Raw genomic sequence first — 19,882 nt, forward strand, 5'->3', positions numbered from 1 at the left:
CAATAATAAACCCTAATTAATAATTATGGTCCATAACCCAACTCACATGTCCAAATCCCACAACTATACCCCTTGAGGTCAAAATACCATTTTGCCCCTCCCATGCTCCAAAACCCTAAAATTTTGACCAAAATTCAATGTCAGGGAAAAGTCAACTACCCAACACGTATGTTGGGCGTACTCTCCCTACACGTCGTCTACTCGAAGAACCAGGTATATCGGAGTCATGCCTGGCTACGCTGGGCGTAGCCAAAAGTACGTTGGGCGTACATCGTCTGTTTCCAAAATTCACTCCATAAGGTATTAATCATTAATATCCAAACATAGATCTGACCACCATAGAACGTCTTAACACATAAAGGCCATCACTTTAAGCCTTTGCATGGCTGAAATCAGATTAAACCTCAAAACCCTAACTTAAACCATACTCAACACCACCACTAAACTCTTGCATGATTAGAAAGAGACCATCAAGCAACCATTATTATGAATCAAAATGACTTAAAACACCTGAAAGGATAACTACAATGCTATGGAGTACCTCATACTCACAAAGGTCCAAGTTTTGGGACAAAAAGCTCATAAAACCCCATCGAAAGAGATCTGAGAAGAACATTAGCAAGGTATGGACTTTATACCTTCAAAAGAAGCACCGGATGAAGGAGTTTCTGGATCTTCAAGCTTACATGCAACACCACCTTCTTCAAGGACATTCTTCCACAACAAAGGTGCACAAAACCACCAACAAGACTCCAAGATCTTCACACTCAGGGCTAGGGTTCGGTATTGAGGCAAAAAGGGAGTGGAGGCTGATTATGGAAGGTCCAAGGGTGAGTTAAAGTGTTTGAATATGGGTGAAACCCTAAAATTTAGGGTTTAGGGTATGAGCTAGTACGCCCTGCATACCAGATGTACGACCAACGTACTAGCATGGCTTCTACGTTTCCAATTCTCTCACCAGTACGATGTGTGTACCTCATGTACGCCCAACGTACGGGTTGAATTGCAATTCTTTTAAAAACAAGGGACCAGTAATGTAAACTTAAATTAAGCTCGAGGCAAAAATGGAAATACCTGCAAATCAGATGTTATAATTCTCCCACACTAGAATCAGACTCCGCCCTCAAATTTAGCCTTGGAAAACAGATCCGGGTAGTGATCGCGCATCTTAGTCTCAGGCTCCCAAGTTCACTCCAAGCGTCTTCGATGTTGCCACCGAACCTTGACCAGGTTCACCACCTTGTTCCTCAAGGTCTTTATATTCTAATCCATAATTGCCATTGGCCTCTCAATGTAGTTTAGGCGATCATCGACATGAATATCCTCCAAAGGAACCATAGTTGTCTCATCAGCTATATACTTCCTCAATTGGGAAAGATGGAAGGAATCATGAAAATCTGACTTAACTCCTCAGGTAGCTCTAGATGATAAGCCACCTTGCCCACCCGGGCCAACACTCTGAAAGGGCCAATAAACCTAGGGCCCAACTTTCCCCGCTTCCTGAAGCGGATAACACTATAACATCCCAAAATAATACTCGAATATTTTTCATTTTTAAGTTTATAAAACATTAAACCATATAGTTGTCATAAAACCAAGGTAATCAAATTTTATCAATACATCATAATAATCAGAGTGAATCACAAAATGCGGAATTGAGTGGTGTGTGCTCTATAATCATCCCGGACTCTTCCCTTTGAAAACAGAAGTACCTGAAACATAAACTAAAAACCGTAAGCACAAAGCTTATAAGTGAGTTCCCCAAAATACCACATGCCATACATATCAACATATATTGGGCCCCGCCCGGCATCGAACACCGTCCGACATCGGGCCCCGCCCGGCAGCAAGACTCGCTCGGTATACAGATATGTCAGTCATCAGGCCCCATCTGGCATTGGGCCCCGCCCAGTATAAACATATAAACATCACACAGCACGTTCCATACTCATAGAGATAAATAGCATACATACTGTACTTCGGGCCCCGCCCGACATCAGGTCCTACCTGGTGATCATAAAAACACATACATATAACTAGCATATAATATACTCATCAGGCCCCGCTCGGTAAACATAAAACACATAACACATGCAAGACTCAGGCAAACAACAAGCATACTAAGCATAACAACCATGCGCCAGAATTGGTGCCTTCGACCCGCTAAACATAGTGAGGAAACTCATCTCAATTCGCTGATAATCAAATCACTGCTCAGACCGTTGAACCGGATATCCTTGCGCCAACTACAATAAATATAAACTTAATCATTCATTAACCCGATAGCCCAACATTCGAGTCCCACTCCATAAACCAACTTCCTAAAGGGTAAAAGACCATTTTAACCTTTTCTTACTTGGCCCAAAACCAAAGCACAAAAGCCCAAGATTGCAACCCAAGCCCAACATGGCCCAACTTCCTAATTGGGCCTAAAAATTCTCATAGGACCGATATTAAGAAAGTCCTCAGCCTAACCATGTCCCACAAACAGAAGCCCAATGGCCCAATAAGGCCCCAACTCAAAAGGCCCAATAATGTTGAACTGGGGAGTACACCCTGCATACTCGAGATGTACGCCCCGCATACACGGCCTCGAAGCACAAAGTACAAGTCTGCTAAGCACAAACTCAACATTACGTTAGGTGTACACTTATGTACGCCCCACTTACTCCCCAGACTCTTTTTTTTCACTCCATTAAGCATTTAATCGGTCAAGCTAGCATTTTAAACTCCCAGATGTGCTTCTACAAGACCATTAATCACGTAAAGTTGGCAACTTTACACTCATGCATGGCTTAATGGGGTTGTATAGCTCAAAATAACTTAACAAAGGGTCTTAACACATGCATGAGTCCATAAACACCACAAATCTTGCATTTTTATGGACCAAGGGACCAAAAGAACCCTACATCTACCATCAATCACTTCTGGAGTGAATCAAGAGGATCAACATTCATTCCAAGGACTGAAAAAGCACAAAATGGCACCAAAACTAAATCTAGCGTCATGGATTATCAAGATGAAAACTTTTTACCTCACAAGGATGGAAAATGATGAACTAATCTCAGATCCTCAAGCTCCAAGCACAACTCCAAATGGTTCACTTCTTCTTTTCCTTCACAAAGCACCAACACTCACAGTTTATGGCTCAAAACTCTCAAGAACTCACTTAGGGTTCGATATTTGGACAAGAGGGGATGGAGGTTGATGATATTAGGGTTAGGCGATGAGATAAAGGAGCTTAAATAGGGTCCAAGACCCTAAAATAGGATTTGCATGAATCTGGAGTACGTTTAGCGTACCCCGCTAGAGTACCGTGATCCATCTGATTAGTACGCCCAGTGTACGCTAGTGTACGCCCCGCATACTGGACTTAGCACTAGTACGCCCTGCATACACCCTATGAACACCCTGCGTACTAGGTTTATCCTTAAACCCTATAATCTTCCAAAGGTCATAAATTATTCGTTACAAGTCTGTTTCCGACGATCCTTATATCCAAGAAGAGGTGGCGAGAAGCTCCACGCTTCTATTGACTCATATTTGCCTTAAAGCTTCCCGAACTAAATCTAATTTCCATAAAATCCTGAGCTGACGCTTTACCAAAATACCCCTTGGCTCCAAAACACAAACCGATCACCCGGATCATCTAAATTACATGTAACATCCCAAAAAGAAAGTCCAAAAATTTATTTTAAAATCATTTAGTAAAAACAATAATTTATCAAACATCACAATAAAGATCATAATTCATGTATCTCAAATCATCATAACAAAATACTGTATAAATATCATGTTTCAAAATATCAGAGTAAATCATCCCAAACTAAAAGTTATGGTGTGTGCCATGCAGTCATCCCGAGCTCTTCCCCTTACTAGTGGAAGTACCTGAAACCAAACTGAAAACTGTAAGCACGAAGCTTAGTGAGTCTCCCCAAACTACCACATACCATACACATAAGAGCATACATTGGGCCTAGCCCACTAGTTCGGGTCCTTCCTAACATCGGACGAATCCAGCATTAGGCCCCGCCTAGTATCAAGCCCCGCTCGGTATACAGATCTGTTTGTACCAGGCCCCGCCTGCTATATACATACAGACAATGACATATAATCATGATAGTACATAAAAGTCTAACATAACACTCTAACTGCTTGTCTCAAGGCCCCCTACTCTGCTAATAATGAGATATAGAACCTCGTCCACACTCAGCTAGTGATGAGATATGGGACCCCGCCCACACTCACCTACCTACCAGGCACATACAAGTATCACAAAGACAACAATTATAACTAAACATGCAATCCTTCATCGGGTACCACCCGACATTGAACCGTAGTTTGGAAACATACATATCAACCTTCCTCGGGCCTCCCCCAGCATCGGACCAAAATCTGGAAACATATAAGCTACATCGGGCTAACCCCGAAAATGGATCTAAATTCGGCATACTCTAACATACATAAACGGGTCGGCATTGGTGCCTTCGACCCGTTCCTACTGGAGAAAACTCACCTCACAGGCTGACTGCAGAATCCCACGAATAGACCTCTCGCTGCTAGCTGGCAGATCCCCGAACCACTGATCTATCGACTCCTCGAGCTATCATTACCAATATAATACTTAGTCAAGGTCCAATAACCCCTTAAATATCATTCCTTTCTTAAGACTCCTTCATGGGTCTAACTTGGTCAAAGTCAAAGTCAAATTCAAAGTCAACACTTGTTCAAAGTCAAAGTCAACACCCCGAGTTGCTCCATCAACTCATCGAGTTCTGTAAATCAGAACCCTGAAATCGTGATCCAACTTATCGAGTCACCCACTGACTCGTCGAGTTCCCTGGCTACTCATAGTCTCGATTTGGCGAATCAACTCGTCGAGTCCCTTCACAGACTCGTCGAGTTCTACCTTAAGCTGGATCGGGACATAACGAATCAAATCGTCGAGTTCCTCTATGGACTCAACGAGTCCCGTAGTCTGTTTGGGCCATCTTAACAGATTAAGCCTCTACTCTCCGGATCAAAACTCCATACTTCTTCTACATACTGAAAGAGCCCTCCTAAGGGTAAAGTTTCCAACTTTCCCCGTTAATAGTCCTTCCAAAAGGGTTTAGCTCAAACCCTAGTTCTTTAGGACATAAATCCTTGTCCAAAAGCCATAATACTCCAAACCAAAGCATGAAAACCAAGATCTAGGTCCTAGACACCAAATAGACACGTAAAGTCTAAGGTTTTCCTTCCATGCATGGACTTTTGGGGCTTTAAAGGCCATGATAACACCTTAAAGCTTGGATGGGGCTTCCATGGTCAAAACATTTGCACCTTTATGCCATGAAACCCCTTCTAGAACCCAGATCTGAAAGGTAAGTTACTTGGGACGTCCATTTCCCAAGGACTAAGCTTCTTGGACCAAAAACCCTCATAAAGTGAAAATAAGGAGATCTAAGAGACTAATAAGCAAGTTAGAGGATTGATTACCATAAAAGGATGATGATGAGATATAGGGTTTGGACAGTGGAGGCTGGAAATGAGGCCATAAGGTGGGGATTAAGATGTTTAATTAGGGTGCAAACCCCGAATTTAGAGTTTCCCAAACCCAGACCAACTCGTCGAGTTGTTCCTCCCCAACTCGTCGAGTAGGTTTCTTAACCCGCATCCAAAAACTAATTTATACTCGTCGAGTTGTCCCCCTTGGACGCAACGAGTAGACTTTCAATTTGCTTATTATCTTTCCTTAATTAGCCTTCTGGTTTCCGGGTGTTACAACTCTCCCCCACTTAAACTGGACTTCGTCCTCGAAGTCCGCTACTGTCACCTACCCCACAAGCATTCTCACGCGACACACCCGCAACTCCCCTCCTACCTGTCCTAGATCAACTGGTGTTTCCCACCGCCACCGGAACTCGCCATCCTGGAAGTATCACTATCATCCTGCGCAATCAATGGCCTTCCCAAGACAGCTGAACCCAACCATCGGAACCTCCTAAACCTGATGAAAGATCATCTGTACTGTCATACAGAAGACTACTTCTGTCCTTCCGAGATCTAAAATCTAAAATGGTCTGTCTCCCTGATGGACCGTTTATGCTCCAAAAACTACTATGCCAAAACCTCATCGAATAACTGTTCAACCGTAAAACTTCCCACCCTGATTATCTCGATGCTACCATCCTAAACAAAATCCCTGTCCATAACCACATGTATATTACTTATACTTGATAGAAGGCTCAGATAATACTTCGAGTAGAAGATTCATCCCTGAAACGGTTAGACTCATACGAGAGCTGCGCAACAGGGTCAAATCAATTACTCTGAGTGAAACGACCCAATTTCAAGGCCAAAAATTTCATTTTTGAATCAACGCATTTAATAAACATTCTACCAAAACATTGTCAATAAAACATTCCATTACAAAATCCTAATGTTGTATTTCAAACCATAGCATCATAAATATTGAAAATCAGAGTACAATCCTAAAAACTTCTTGCAGAAACATGTGTGTGTGATGCGCTGCTACAACGCCGGCTCCTTCCCCTTCGACGAAGAGGTAGCTGAAACCAAAACCAAAACTGTAAGCACAAAGCTTAGTGAGTTCCCCCATTGTACCACATACCATACAATATCTCGGTATCTTTCAACCGGTAACCTTCATCGGTATCTTTCAACCGGTAACCATCATCGGTATCTTTCAACCGGTAATCAACATCGGTATCTTTCAACCGGTAACTGGGGACTATTTCACCCCTACCACTAGCACACAATCAACAGATATAAGCATACAGTCAGGCATATCCGGGTACTGACCAACCCTTGGGTCCTAAGGACCACTGTCAAGGAAACTAATCCCTACCATACACATAACATACCATCCAGATAAACCTCATAACCATCACATAACCAGACCAAGATAATTATCACAAAGACCATTATCTTCTAAATACCCCTTTTTGGTGGGCCGAAATTGTGGCCTTAGACCCACCCCTACTGGAAGGTAACTCACCTCGTAGTAGCTGTTGATCTGTACGGGAATCTTCTGACTGCTGCCGCTGCTGCTCCGGAAATCCTTCGGCTATAATTCCCACAAAACACTTAGTCATACACTGCTAACTGTTCTTAGGGTAAAATGACCATTTTACCCCTGACCAAGTCAAAGTCAAAGTCAACTTCTAGTTGACCTGACTCGCCGAGTTGGCTCGCCAAATCGCCGAGTCCCCATCCTTCCATTTGTCCTTATACCCGTCTTTACTCGTTGAGTTAGGCGATAACTCGACGAGTTTTCCTTCTAATTGAACATCGACTGAATCTTCATATGACTCGCCGAGTTGTATGAACAACTCATCGAGTTCAACTTCGACTGATACTCAGGTCCTGTCCTTGACTCGCCGAGTTGTATGAACAACTCGTCGAGTTCATCTTCATCATTAAGAAGATTGCCTTGGACTCGCCGAGTCTGCTCATGCACTCGCCGAGTCCCATGAATTCCAGAACAATGGCTTAGTCCGAAACGTTGGGTCACTCCCTGGGACCCCCCCTAAAACCTTTCCACACTCAACTGGGGTCCTTTTGACCCTCAACTGATATGGGACAGAAACCTTGGACTCGCCGAGTCCAAGAATGGACTCGTCGAGTCGGTCACATCCTCTCACTAAATCTTTGATTTCTGATGTACAACCCTTGATCAAAAAATAGATATATGCTTCTACAATCGATCTAGCACGTGAAGTTACAACCTTTACATGCTTGCATGGGACTTTGAGTTCAAAACGTCCTAAAACAAGCTCTTACAATGCATGTGGCCTTCTTTGAGTGCAAGAGCCATTCCTTTCTGCCTTGTAACCCCTCTAAGGACCTAGATCTGAAACATCAACCCCTAACCATGCTTGCAATCATGGTTGGTGACCAAAATGGCTTAGAAAAGCCCTAGAACTCCACAAAATGGGATCTATCAAAAGAACAAACAAGGTATAGACTTTATACCTTCTGTAGACTGCAAATGATGCTCAAAATCGGATCCTTCTAGCCTCCTCTTGATCCTTCAAGCTTTTCCTTCCTTCCTTGGATCACAAAAGCACCAAAATCACTCCAAATGCCTTAGATTGATTCAATAACGGCTAGGGTTTGCTATGGGGGTATTTATGGAGCAAATGGGATGAAGGAGACCGAGTTAAGGTGTTTAAATAGGGTACAAACCCTCGGGTTAGGGTTTTTTTCCAGACAGGGCCTACTCGCCGAGTCCGGGAGCCGACTCGTCGAGTCCACTGCTTAAACCCCGCGTCTCATCCCCCTTCTACTCGGCGAGTTGGTCCTTCAAGTCGTCGAGTCCAATGCCAAAATGCAAAACATTTTAAAGAATTGATAAAAGAATACGTACCAAGAACCATGTGCTACACTGAGATTATTCAATCCAAATGTAAGTGTCTTCGTTATTCTGATCCGTAGGCTTCCCTACGCACTAGAACCCTCATAAACACTACTCCTTCCCGAACATTGCGCTGCCTCTTATCTACCTTCCAAAGGAACCGAGACCTCCCAGGTCCAACTTATCTATCCACTATCTGGAATAACGGATTCCACCCTGTTACTAAACCAATGATCACCCTCTCATTCGCTCCCAGCAACTTTCGAAGAAAACTTCAGCTATCGAAAATGTTCTATCCACATTGCTACTCTTGGCTCTACAAATCCTGGAATCTTCGATCCTATATCTCCACCCCATGGTCTCTGCTAGGTCCCACCTGCCTTGCTATGATTGCACGGGCCTCGCCCATGGGTCTCACCCCAAACATACTGCGGAGTGACCTTGCCCCCAGGTCTCACCTATCTAGGGCTACGCAGGTACAATTCTTGTCACACCCCGACCGTCGGCGGAAACACCGGGCAGTGTAACGTCATTTCTCGTATCATAGTTATCAACTTCCTGAAAACACATGCAATTTAAAATATGTCAACATAAAGTTGGTGAGTTCACAGGTTTTGACTCCATATAAAAATAACACTTTTTCTCAAGTTTAAAAGTATAGTTTTGAAAGTATAATTTTGACAAAAGTATAGTTTTGGAAGTATAATTTTGACTCTCCAACGTTTATTATATATATCCTAGGTATAAAAGTTTACTTACCAACTAAGTATATACTTATAAGTCTCATATACTATAAATATAAGTGTTTGTAATTCCATACAAACAAAAGTTGCTATGTATTATTTCAATTCTATACGAGAAAAACCACTACGTATAAATCTATTTCAATGCTATACGAGTATGTGTGCTAGGTATAATTATCTACTTAATATAAGTAGTACCTAGGGTATAAGTAGGGGGAAACTTATACTTAACATTAATACTTGTATAACGACAAAGTATAATGCTTGTAGCAACCTGCTACCATAAGTCTGTAATCGCTGCTTGACAACAAAACCTCTGACAAAACAATACACTCATGATTTACCATGAGAAACAATACACTCATGATTTACCACGAGAAACAACACCACACGCTTCATCGACGCCGGAATAAAAATAAACGGAACGAATCGTCACTCGCTTGTCTTGGGTTGTAATTAACAACCACGAGTGGGGTCGTCAACCTGTATCTTATTCATACACGACTTCCTCGCTCACACGGGAGTAACGGTTACAGGTCATAGGACTTACACTAAGATCCCCAATCTTAGTTGATGAATGAGGTAGCTCATGTAGACTTTGACGGCTTCCTATCGCTCTAACAACAAAAACATTTTCATGTCTAAAACCCTAAGTTACTAGACTATACTTTTAAACATTACTCCTAACTTCATAACATTTAGGCAGTATAACAGTTATAACTTGAAGTAAAACTAGGTTTTATCTTAACATAAAACCAATAATAACATCAAACTTTATAACTTAACATATAGAACTTCCGAATATAACTTCGGAACTATATCGCAGACAACATATATATAGAATCCTAAGTATAACTCAAGATCTACATTAGTATACTACTATAACAATAGCATACTAACAACTTTACGATAGTTGTATACTTTCAAATATGTAATAACTATATTTCGGTTATTATAACTATCTACGTTGATACTAATATACTATGATATAGACATAATAATAACATATATATAATATTTAGCATGTGTTTTCCCCCGAAAATATTAGAAAGTGGGGTCGTGAAACTCACCTTAATATCGTGTTTCGATAGAATCTAACTGAAAACAGTCAGCAGTTCGCGATCACCGGGCTCGGGAAGCGAAACAGCTTCAGCAAACGAGAGAGAAAGAAAGTAGAAAAGGTGTAATGAGCCTTGGGGTCGAAATGGCTATTTATAGGCTGATTTTTGGCCCTCACGACGTGAGAAACTCATTGTTCATGTCATGAGTTTCAAGCTTATCTCTTCGTAGACTTGTCATCCATCTTGTAGCTTCCGAAGGTGGCAAAATGACTCCTCACGTCGTGAAATATCAATATTCACGTCGTGAGTTTGGATCTTATCCCCTCGCAGCCTCGTCACACCTTCTAGATCCGAAATATGGCGGTTTGACTCCTCACGTCGTGAGTTTTTATGCTCACCTCGTGAGTTCAGTCAATTTAGGGTTTCTGACAGCTGCATCTTCGGAAGGCCATAACTTTTGCATATGAACTCCGTTTTTGGCGTTCTTTATATGCACGCGTAGGTAATTCCGAGTACTACGACTTTATTTTAGACTCCAATAGCTAATTCTAAGTCTATTTTAAATTCCTTCTGTTATAAGACATTATAGCGTTAGAATTTATCATAACTTCTTCATGCGAAGTCAGATTTAGACGTTCTCTATATTTTTTTAATCGTATGAACGTATATTTTGAGTTGTATCATGAAAGTTCATACTTTAACATGAATTACATAGTAAGTTTATCACATTACTATTTTAACAAAAATCACATTACATGATTGACATAATCACATGTGATTGTTATTGATCTAATTTTGACGGGTGTTACAATTGTACCTCGAATCCTATCTACCTATCCTTTCCTGATTCTGATCACACTGACTAGGAGATACGGGCCTCGCCCACACTCTGCTGACTAGGAGATACGCCCCCCACCCACACTCCGCTAACAAGGAGATTTGGGCCCCCGCCCTCACTCCGTTATCTGGCTGCTAATGAATGTTGCGGCTAACCCACAGTCTTTCAACATTTTCCACACTGTCTGGCTGCTAGTGAATACTATGGATATTCTGCAGTCTTACAACACTTTCCACGCTGATCATGCATACAACCTAACATTCTGGTTGAACTCGCGTCCTGACGGGTAGTTCCTCAACCTGGTCCCCAAAGCTAACTATCGAACACCAAAAAGACGCGACCTAACATTATGGATGAACTCGTGTCTTCTCTGTAGTCAACTGGAAAGCCCTGCTCCTCACCGCAGGTGCCTCTGCCCAACCCTGACGCCCGTCTGTGATCCTTAATGTCGCAGGGGCAGGTGCTATCACCTGTCCCGTTGCAGCCAAACTCAGACATTGGGCCTTCTTGTGGCCCCACAGACTGCAATGGAAACAGATCTGGTGTGATCCTTAGGTGGTGTTAGCAGTACAATCCCTGTTATAATGATCGATCCGGCCGCACTTGAAGCAGCCAAAATACCACCACTGCCGCTCCTACATGCAACCCCGTGTGTCCTTCCGCACTCGCCACAGTGGCTATGGTCATGATGACCTCTCGATCTAGAATCCGATACCTTGGGCCTCTTGCTCGACCCTGTAGATGTTTGAACCTCATATTGCTTCCTCTTCCTCTCTGCCTCTAAGTCGATATCCCTCTCCCTGGGTCGAGCGATCATATCCTTCAGCGTCTTGCAGCTGGACCGGCTCACAAACTGTCTAATGTTGCTCCTCAACATCTCATGGTACCGAGCCTTCTTCATCTCCTCATCCGCTACATACTGTAGAACAAGAAGGGCCCTCTCCCTGAACTTGGTGGTGATTTCCGCCACCGTCTCCGTAGTCTGATGGAGATCCTGGAACTCCCGTGCTAACTGTTGCACCTCAATCACTGGTGAAAACTCGGCCCTAAACCTGGCCGAGAAGTCACCCCATGTCATCGCTTCCAACGTGGCATCATCCTTAATAGCATGTCTAACCTCCTCCCACTAATCACGTGCTCTGTCCTTTAAAATACATAAGGCGAGTCGGACCTAATCCCCCTCGGGACACCGGCTAGAACGAAAGGTGTTGGCGACATCTACCAACCACCGGCTGCTATCAATGGGGTCCTTAGCCCCATGATATTCTGGAGCTCCACAGGCTCTGAACTCCCTGAATGTCAACGTGCGCGTCCCTATCATGGCTGCAATCTCGGTGCGGAATGCACCCAACCTCTCGTCTAAAATCTCCAAAGTACCGTCATTGACCGTACCGAAGATCACAAGATTATGGTCCATAATATTGCGCATAATCTAAGATGATATAAACTCTCTCATCTAATCAATCAGTTGTCCGATTCCAGAGCCCGAGCCTGATCCCTCACTGACACCTGAACTACCAACTGGTCTCGTGCGTAGTGTCACCATCCTACAACATATCATAACAACCATCAAAATACTCAACACTATCGATGGCTCACACACGCACTACAAATTTCCTGGTTTTATCTCAGCCCTCCTTGAATCAACTACGGATCCTCTGCTTTCAGTAGTATGGCCCCATACTACCTTCCACATCTATCCGTACTTTCCTCAATAATTGCCTTGACTCCACCAAGTCCCTTTCACTTCTACTGCTCCCAACACTAATCTCATCCTAGGCTTGCCCTAGGGTAATCACCAACCCACTCTCCGCCATCAGTTGCATAAGAAGTCCCTGCTATCTCCCCCTAACTAGCTCGTGAATACCATTACATATCACTAAGACTAGATAATTCTTTGAATGAGAAATCCTACCCTACAACGGTTGGAATCATACAAGAGCTGCGAAATAGAGCTAGACCTAACCTTCTGAAATTATTTAGCCCTCGCAATATGTAACTTAACATATTCGTTTACTAGATAGTAATAGATAAATAGAACTCCTAAGAACACAAAGCAATCACCATTCGAGCATTGAGTAGAATAATCAAGCATATTGTAATCAAGCCATGATATCACTGACTAATCTGCACTAGCATGCAGTTCATAAAGCTAATACACATATAACAGGCACATAAGGCATCCTTCCTAGATCCTTAGACCTAATCTAGAATGCAGTTCTCATAAACATATCATAACATAAACTTGTATGGGTAACTTGGGAGTACTTACTTGAGCTCAGCTGATTGCATGCACCACACCCTTTTTTTCTTGTTCAAAGTTCTTTTTTCTCTTTTCAAAATTCTTTTCTTTTTCTCAAGGTTCTTTTTATAAAAATGATTTTCTTTTGAAAATTTTCATACCAAATCCTCAATTTGAGTTCAGACACACCCGAGAGTGTGCCCGAATCCCTCAAACCAAGGCTCTGATACCAACTTGTAACATCCCAAAAATACAGTCCAAAAATTTATTTTAAAATCATTTAGGAAAAACCATAACTTATCAAACATCACAATAAAGATCATAATTCATGTATCTCAAATAATCATAACAAAATACTATATAAAATCATGTTTCAAAATATCAGAGTAAATCATCCCAGGCTAAAAGCTATGGTGTGTGCCATGCAATCATCCCGAGCTCTTCCCCTTGCTAGTGGAAGTCCCTGAAACCAAACTAAAAACTGTAAGCACAAAGCTTAATAAGTCTCCTCAAACTACCACATAGCATACATATAATCACATAACAACATACATTAGCCTAGCCTGTAAAAACCCGTTATTTCAAATCAATGTAAATCACGCATGTTCAAATAAAAGTTTAAACTACCACCGTGTACAAGTGAAGTATCATCATAACAGTAATACAATAAGAACTTTGGATGTCAAGGATACAAACTTATATATGATAAATATAAATTAAAATCCATGTTTATATGGGTTATATATACATGTTACATATTGAAAACCATGAGGAAATAATTAAAAAAAACTAACAAAACTTAAAGGGCCAAAGTGGTAAACAAGAGCTAAATGATGACACTGTTTTCAAGATTTCGACTTCTAGGCCCCATATCCTTGAGTTTTCGGCCACATAGGATCAAAAACAACTCCATGACACTTGTTTAAGACCGAAATCAACCCATAGAAGATTCCATGGCCGAAAACCCAAGCATTATGGCCGAAATCACCTTTATTTGAGTGTACATATGGGATTTCGGTCATGGTTGGCAGTAAACTCATCTTGTTGGCCAAAATCTCTCTTAGTCTTGGCAGTAAAATCTTGCAAATTGACAGTAAACCCCTTAAATATCTTCCTAACTTATCCTTATTTAGTTTCCGAAGGTGATATGATTTATTTACCAATGTAACCGCCTCATAAGTTTCCTTCCTATTTAAGATACTTCATGGGAATCATTCTTCAGTCTTATTTCCAGTAAATGAAATCATCTATACTTTCTCTCAATATACCACACATCTTTGCTCTCAAGACCTTCACAAACATTCTCCCAGGAAGTTTATTGATCCATACTTTTCCTTAATACTTTGGTAAGTATTACTCATAAAACTAGTATTATACAACTCTTATATTAATAATATCATTTTAATCACACATTATCATATGTTTAAAACCATTAGGATCACGAACTCCTTCCCGTATTCTAGCTCGAAGTCACTGTTTCTATCCCGTTTTCCAAACCACTACCACACTCGAGGTGAGTTCATACCCTCATACTTTTCAAGTTTTTTCTATGTTTTAGGGGGGGGGGGGGTGAAGACAAGTAACACACAAGTAAACTTGTGTTAAAATACAATCTATTGTTTATGCCTTCTTACTGTTTACATATCTATTTATGAGAAAACATCAAATATTGAAAGGTCTAATTAGTGGTCTGGTCTAGGCTTTCTATGTATTAGGTCCTTTTGGTTATTTGATAGCTGATTATAGTCTATTTGGAGTTTACGGTCACTTGTGATGAGTTTACGGCCATAAACCCAAGGCCGGCCCATGATAGTATATATAGAGGTATGCTAGGTCTTTTGTAGTTGTTGATGCCTCGATATTCTCAGCTCTTGTAAACCACAAGTTGTACCAGACATGATTCTAATAGAAAAGCGTGTGCAAGCTTGTTTGTTCTTTATTCTACTCGTTCTTAATTGATTTACTGATTGTGTTTGCTATTTGAATCCGTTTTAGGACCTTACAATTGATATCAGAGCAAAACCAGCGTCAAAGGCACTCTACAATCGATTTTGGACCGGGTTCTCATCTGTTTGCGACTAAAGTTGGTGATCACTTTTAAAAGGGTTTTAGGTTTCATTAAATCTGCAAATTTTCGAAGCTTACAACCTTAGCTTACGGCCGTAATCTCAGTTTACGGCCACAAGCTCTTCGCAGTTCGTGTACCGTAAAGTGTGTTCTTGGGCCGTGAATAAAGAGTATTCATAAACCGGAAACTAACTGTTCTTGGACCATAAATCTCAAGCTGTAAACACTTTACGACCGTAAACTCAGAGTTTACGGCCGCAAACTCTCCCTGACCGTGAACCTTGTTTACGGCTGCAAACATTGTTTTGACTGTGTTTGACCAGAAACTTAATTTAATCTTAATTAATTTAATTTTTGTTTCCTATTAATTTAATAATAATAATGGATTCTCAAAGTCAAACACACCATCACGAGCTGGATTCTGTAATGGGCACAATCACCCGAATTCCTAGACTCCTGTCTGCTGAAGGTTTCCCAGAATAGAAGTATAGAATTGAAAAGTACATCAAGATGAAGGACTTCAAAATCTTGAGAAGCATAATAAAATATCCTGTCAGAATAACCACTACTGTTGCAAGGCAAGTGGTTGACAAGAAGATTGAAAATTATACAGATGAAGACTTCGAGAAGGTTGAGGAGCAAGAAAAGGCTATGGCCACTTTGACCATGGCCCTATCCCCAGACATTGCTCAAGGTTTCAGGGAGTACACTTCTGGTAAGGCTTTGTGGGAAGCCCTAATTGATGTCTATGAAGGGAACGAAGATATGAAGGAGACTCGCCAAGATATGCTGCGACAATGTTTCAATGTGTTTAACTACGCTCAAGGAGAGACTCTTGAAGCACAGCTGCAGCGGTTCACATCTCTTAATACTGAAATGACTGTAGCCGGGATTTTCTACACCAAGTCTGAGATAAACAAGAAGCTACTAAATGCTCTGCCAAAGTCTTGGGACATGAATGTAGCTGTCATTAAGAAGACTAAGGATTTAAGCCGACTTTCTCTTGCTGAAGTAATGGCTATCATCAAGGCTTGTGATATTGATGACAAGCAGTGAGAGATAAACCATGTGAAATCATACTCGGCTGCGAACCTTGGGATCTCCTCTAACAATGCTGTTTCATCTCTCACTTTTCCTTCTGCAGGTCAATCATTTGCTGCTCAACAAGCTCAGGTTCAGTCCTTCTCTACTCCATCAGCTTCTTCTCTTCCTATTGTATCAGTCGTGCCTCTCTCTCAGAATCAATCGTTCATGGCTGCTCAAGCTGCTTCCTCCCCCAATGTGACTTCTTCTTCAAAAGGAAAGGAGGGTGATGAAAACCTTGCTCTTGCTACATGGCTTGTCAACTGCTACAATGCACTTGTGGTTGGAGATTTTCCACCCCAACTGTCATTTGCCGATCTCGATCAGATTCACCCTGAAGACGTCGAAGAGATGGATATCACATGGAAAATTGCCATGGCAGTCTTCAGGGTGAAACAATTTGCCAAGAAGACCGGAAAGAACAACCGGGGTATGAGTGTTGATAAGAAGGTTGGGTTCAGCAAGGGGAAGCTGAGATGTTTCAACTGCCACGAGCCAAGGAATTTTGCTCGTGATTGCCCACAGCCAGACAGAAGACTAAGCAATGACAGAACAATGGTTGCAGTTGGAAACAATAGAAGTGGTGCTTAGGTCAACAACGAGAAGGCCATGGTTGCACAATCTTTTGATTGGGAGGATCAGATGCAAGCATTGAACATATCTGGACCCGAAAATGCCCACTTGGCACAGGTTGGTGATGATGCTCCGGCAGAGATTGTTGCAGCTGAAGATCAAATGATGAAGCTGCAGTTTGCACTGATGGTATCTTCTTCTCATGAACCTAATAAAAACGAGGTAAGTCTGCCCTCATGTTCTCAAGCTTGTATTGATTATGTTAGAATGTTGCATGAGAAAATTGAGACACTAGGTAGAGATGTAGAAAACCTTGAAACCCTTCGTGAACATAATGACTTACTAAAAAGGGAAGTAGAGGATCTTAGATATGAAGGTTACCAACTCAAAAGGGACAAAAACCTCTTAAATCCCAACTAGAATCTAAAATAAAGGACTTTAGGAGACTTCAGGAAGACTACAATAATAAATGCGAAAATTATGACTATGTAATGAAACAGAACGCTGAACTAGTAGTTGAAATTGAATCATTAAAGGGCAAATTTGAAACTGCTGATTTTGAATTTAGAAAATTTGATGTATTGAGTGAGGTAGTTACAAATGTGATAGAGCACTGCATGCAATTTAAACGAAATCAGTCAAAGGGTCTAGGGTATAATCAAGTGCCTCCTCCATTCAATCATACATATCAGTTTCAACCTTTGTCCAAAGAAGAGATTACCAATGAATCATTCATGGTTTATGGCAAGCAATCTGGTTTTGTTTAGGGAGGATTTATTAATGTTGAAAGTACTAACATTTCTACTTCTCCTGCAGATCAATCCTTGAATCAGTCAAAGCACGAAGTTGAAGGATCTGTTTCTGAAAATAAAACTGAGTCTGAACCTGAAGTTTTAGTTTTATTAAAGACAATAATTTTTCTGATGTTTTAAGTGACAATGGTTTTTGTGGCGTTTCTGTCTCTTCTGATACTGTTTTGAATGGTTTTCAAGTGTCTGATACTGTTTTGAATAATGTGGTTGGCAATTTTAATGTTTGTGATGAAAATATTGATACACCACCAGTTTCACAAGCTTTTCCATCTAATGTACCCTCACTTGTCTCACAAGCTAATTCTTGTTCTTGTTCTTGTGAGAGAAGCAAGGGTGTTAGTATGGAAAACAAATCTGATCAATGTAGCACAAGTTACAACAATAACAAACAGATTTGTTTCAATTGTAGTACTGGTGGTCATATAGGTAGAAATTGTCAAAATCGTATGTTTGTACACTTTGAATCTTCAAGAGGAAAGAATGAATTTAGAGGAAGGTCTTTAACTAGAAAGTCCTCTAGAATTCATTCTCAGAATGATGATTGGAAAGATGATCGGAGTAGAAAACGGGCTGGTTTTCAAAAGGATAAAAAGGTTTTTCATAACAAAGTCCCAAGCAATTTGCCAAAACTGAGCATGGCCAAGCCAGGGTCAGTTTCGTCAAGAAGCAGCAGTGGGTCTTCAACCAACTCTGGTAGAAAACCCAAGTGCTTCAAGCAAATTGATGAACATTCAATTTCAAAATCACCCGGGACTATTAGAAAACCTAATTATCAATGGTTGCCCAAATTAGCTTCCAATTTATCATCTGTGTCCTCTGAAAAATCCGTAAATGATAATAAATCTAAGAAGGCATCGGGATCACCCAGGAAAATAATGACCTGGGTTCCCAAATCTAATTAAACATGCACATTTTGTAGGGACAGTTGCGGGGGAATGTCGTCAGACCTTGGTTCGTCGACAGCGGCTGCTCCCGGCATATGACAGGAGATATCGCCCAATTGCACAACATTCGATCCTTTAATGGGTGATATATCTCCTTTGCGGTGGAGACGGAGGCAAAATTACGCAAAAAGGAACTGTTACAAATGGGGTGTTGAGTTTTGAAAATGTCAACTTTGCTCCTGAATTGAAGCATAGTTTATTGAGTGTATCCCAGATATGTGATAGAGGCTATTCCACGCATTTCACTGATTAGGAATGCTTGATTCTCAAGCCAGGCTTTGTCATTCCAGAAGAGTGGATACTTTTAGAATCTAAAAGGGATGGGAATGCCAACATCATCGATATGAATAGAAATCTTCCAGAACAAGTTACGTACCTCTTCTCAAAGATTTCCGAACAAACTGCAATGTTGTGGCACATAAGACTTGGTCATGCTAACGCCAAGAACTTGAATCGTCTTGCAAAGAATGAGATGGTCCGTGGTTTGCCTGTCAAAGACTTCATCATGTTTGAGAAGTATGTGTCATGTGCCTAAGGTAAGCATTATAGAAAACCACACCTGCCAAAACAGGTCAACTCAATTAGCCAGGTGCTTCAATTGCTACATATGGATTTGTTTGGACCAGTAAATGATCCAAGCATAAACAAAAATTCTTATTGTCTGGTTGTGATTGATGATTTCTCTCGTTTTACGTGGGTTTTCTTTCTATCCAACAAAGTTGGGGTTGCTGATTTGATTAAGAAATTCATTGTATTGATTGAGAACCAAACTAACAATCGGGTGAAGTCGCTTCGTACCGACAACGAAACAGAGTTCAAGAATTCTATACTCGATCATTTTTACGCAGAAAAGGGTATTATGCGTTAATATAGCTCTGCTCACACACCCCAACAAAATGGTGTTGATGAGAGGAGAAACAGAACGTTAAAAGACGCTGCAAGCACGATGCTGTGTGATTCAAAACTACCAGTTTTCTTTTGGGCCTAGGCAATAAACACGGCTTGCTACGTTCAGAACCGCATGTTGATCAACAAAGCTCAGATGAAGACCCCGTATGAGATTCTATATGGTCACAAGCCTTCAGTCAGTCATTTCTGTGTATTTGGCTGCCCTTGCACCCTTCTTCACCTAGAAACCAACCCGAAGTTTAATGCCAAAG

This window comes from Lactuca virosa, chromosome 4 (genome assembly GCF_052849685.1).
Source record: "Lactuca virosa cultivar CGN04683 chromosome 4, Lactuca_virosa_CGN04683_v6, whole genome shotgun sequence".
NCBI lineage: Eukaryota > Viridiplantae > Streptophyta > Magnoliopsida > Asterales > Asteraceae > Lactuca > Lactuca virosa.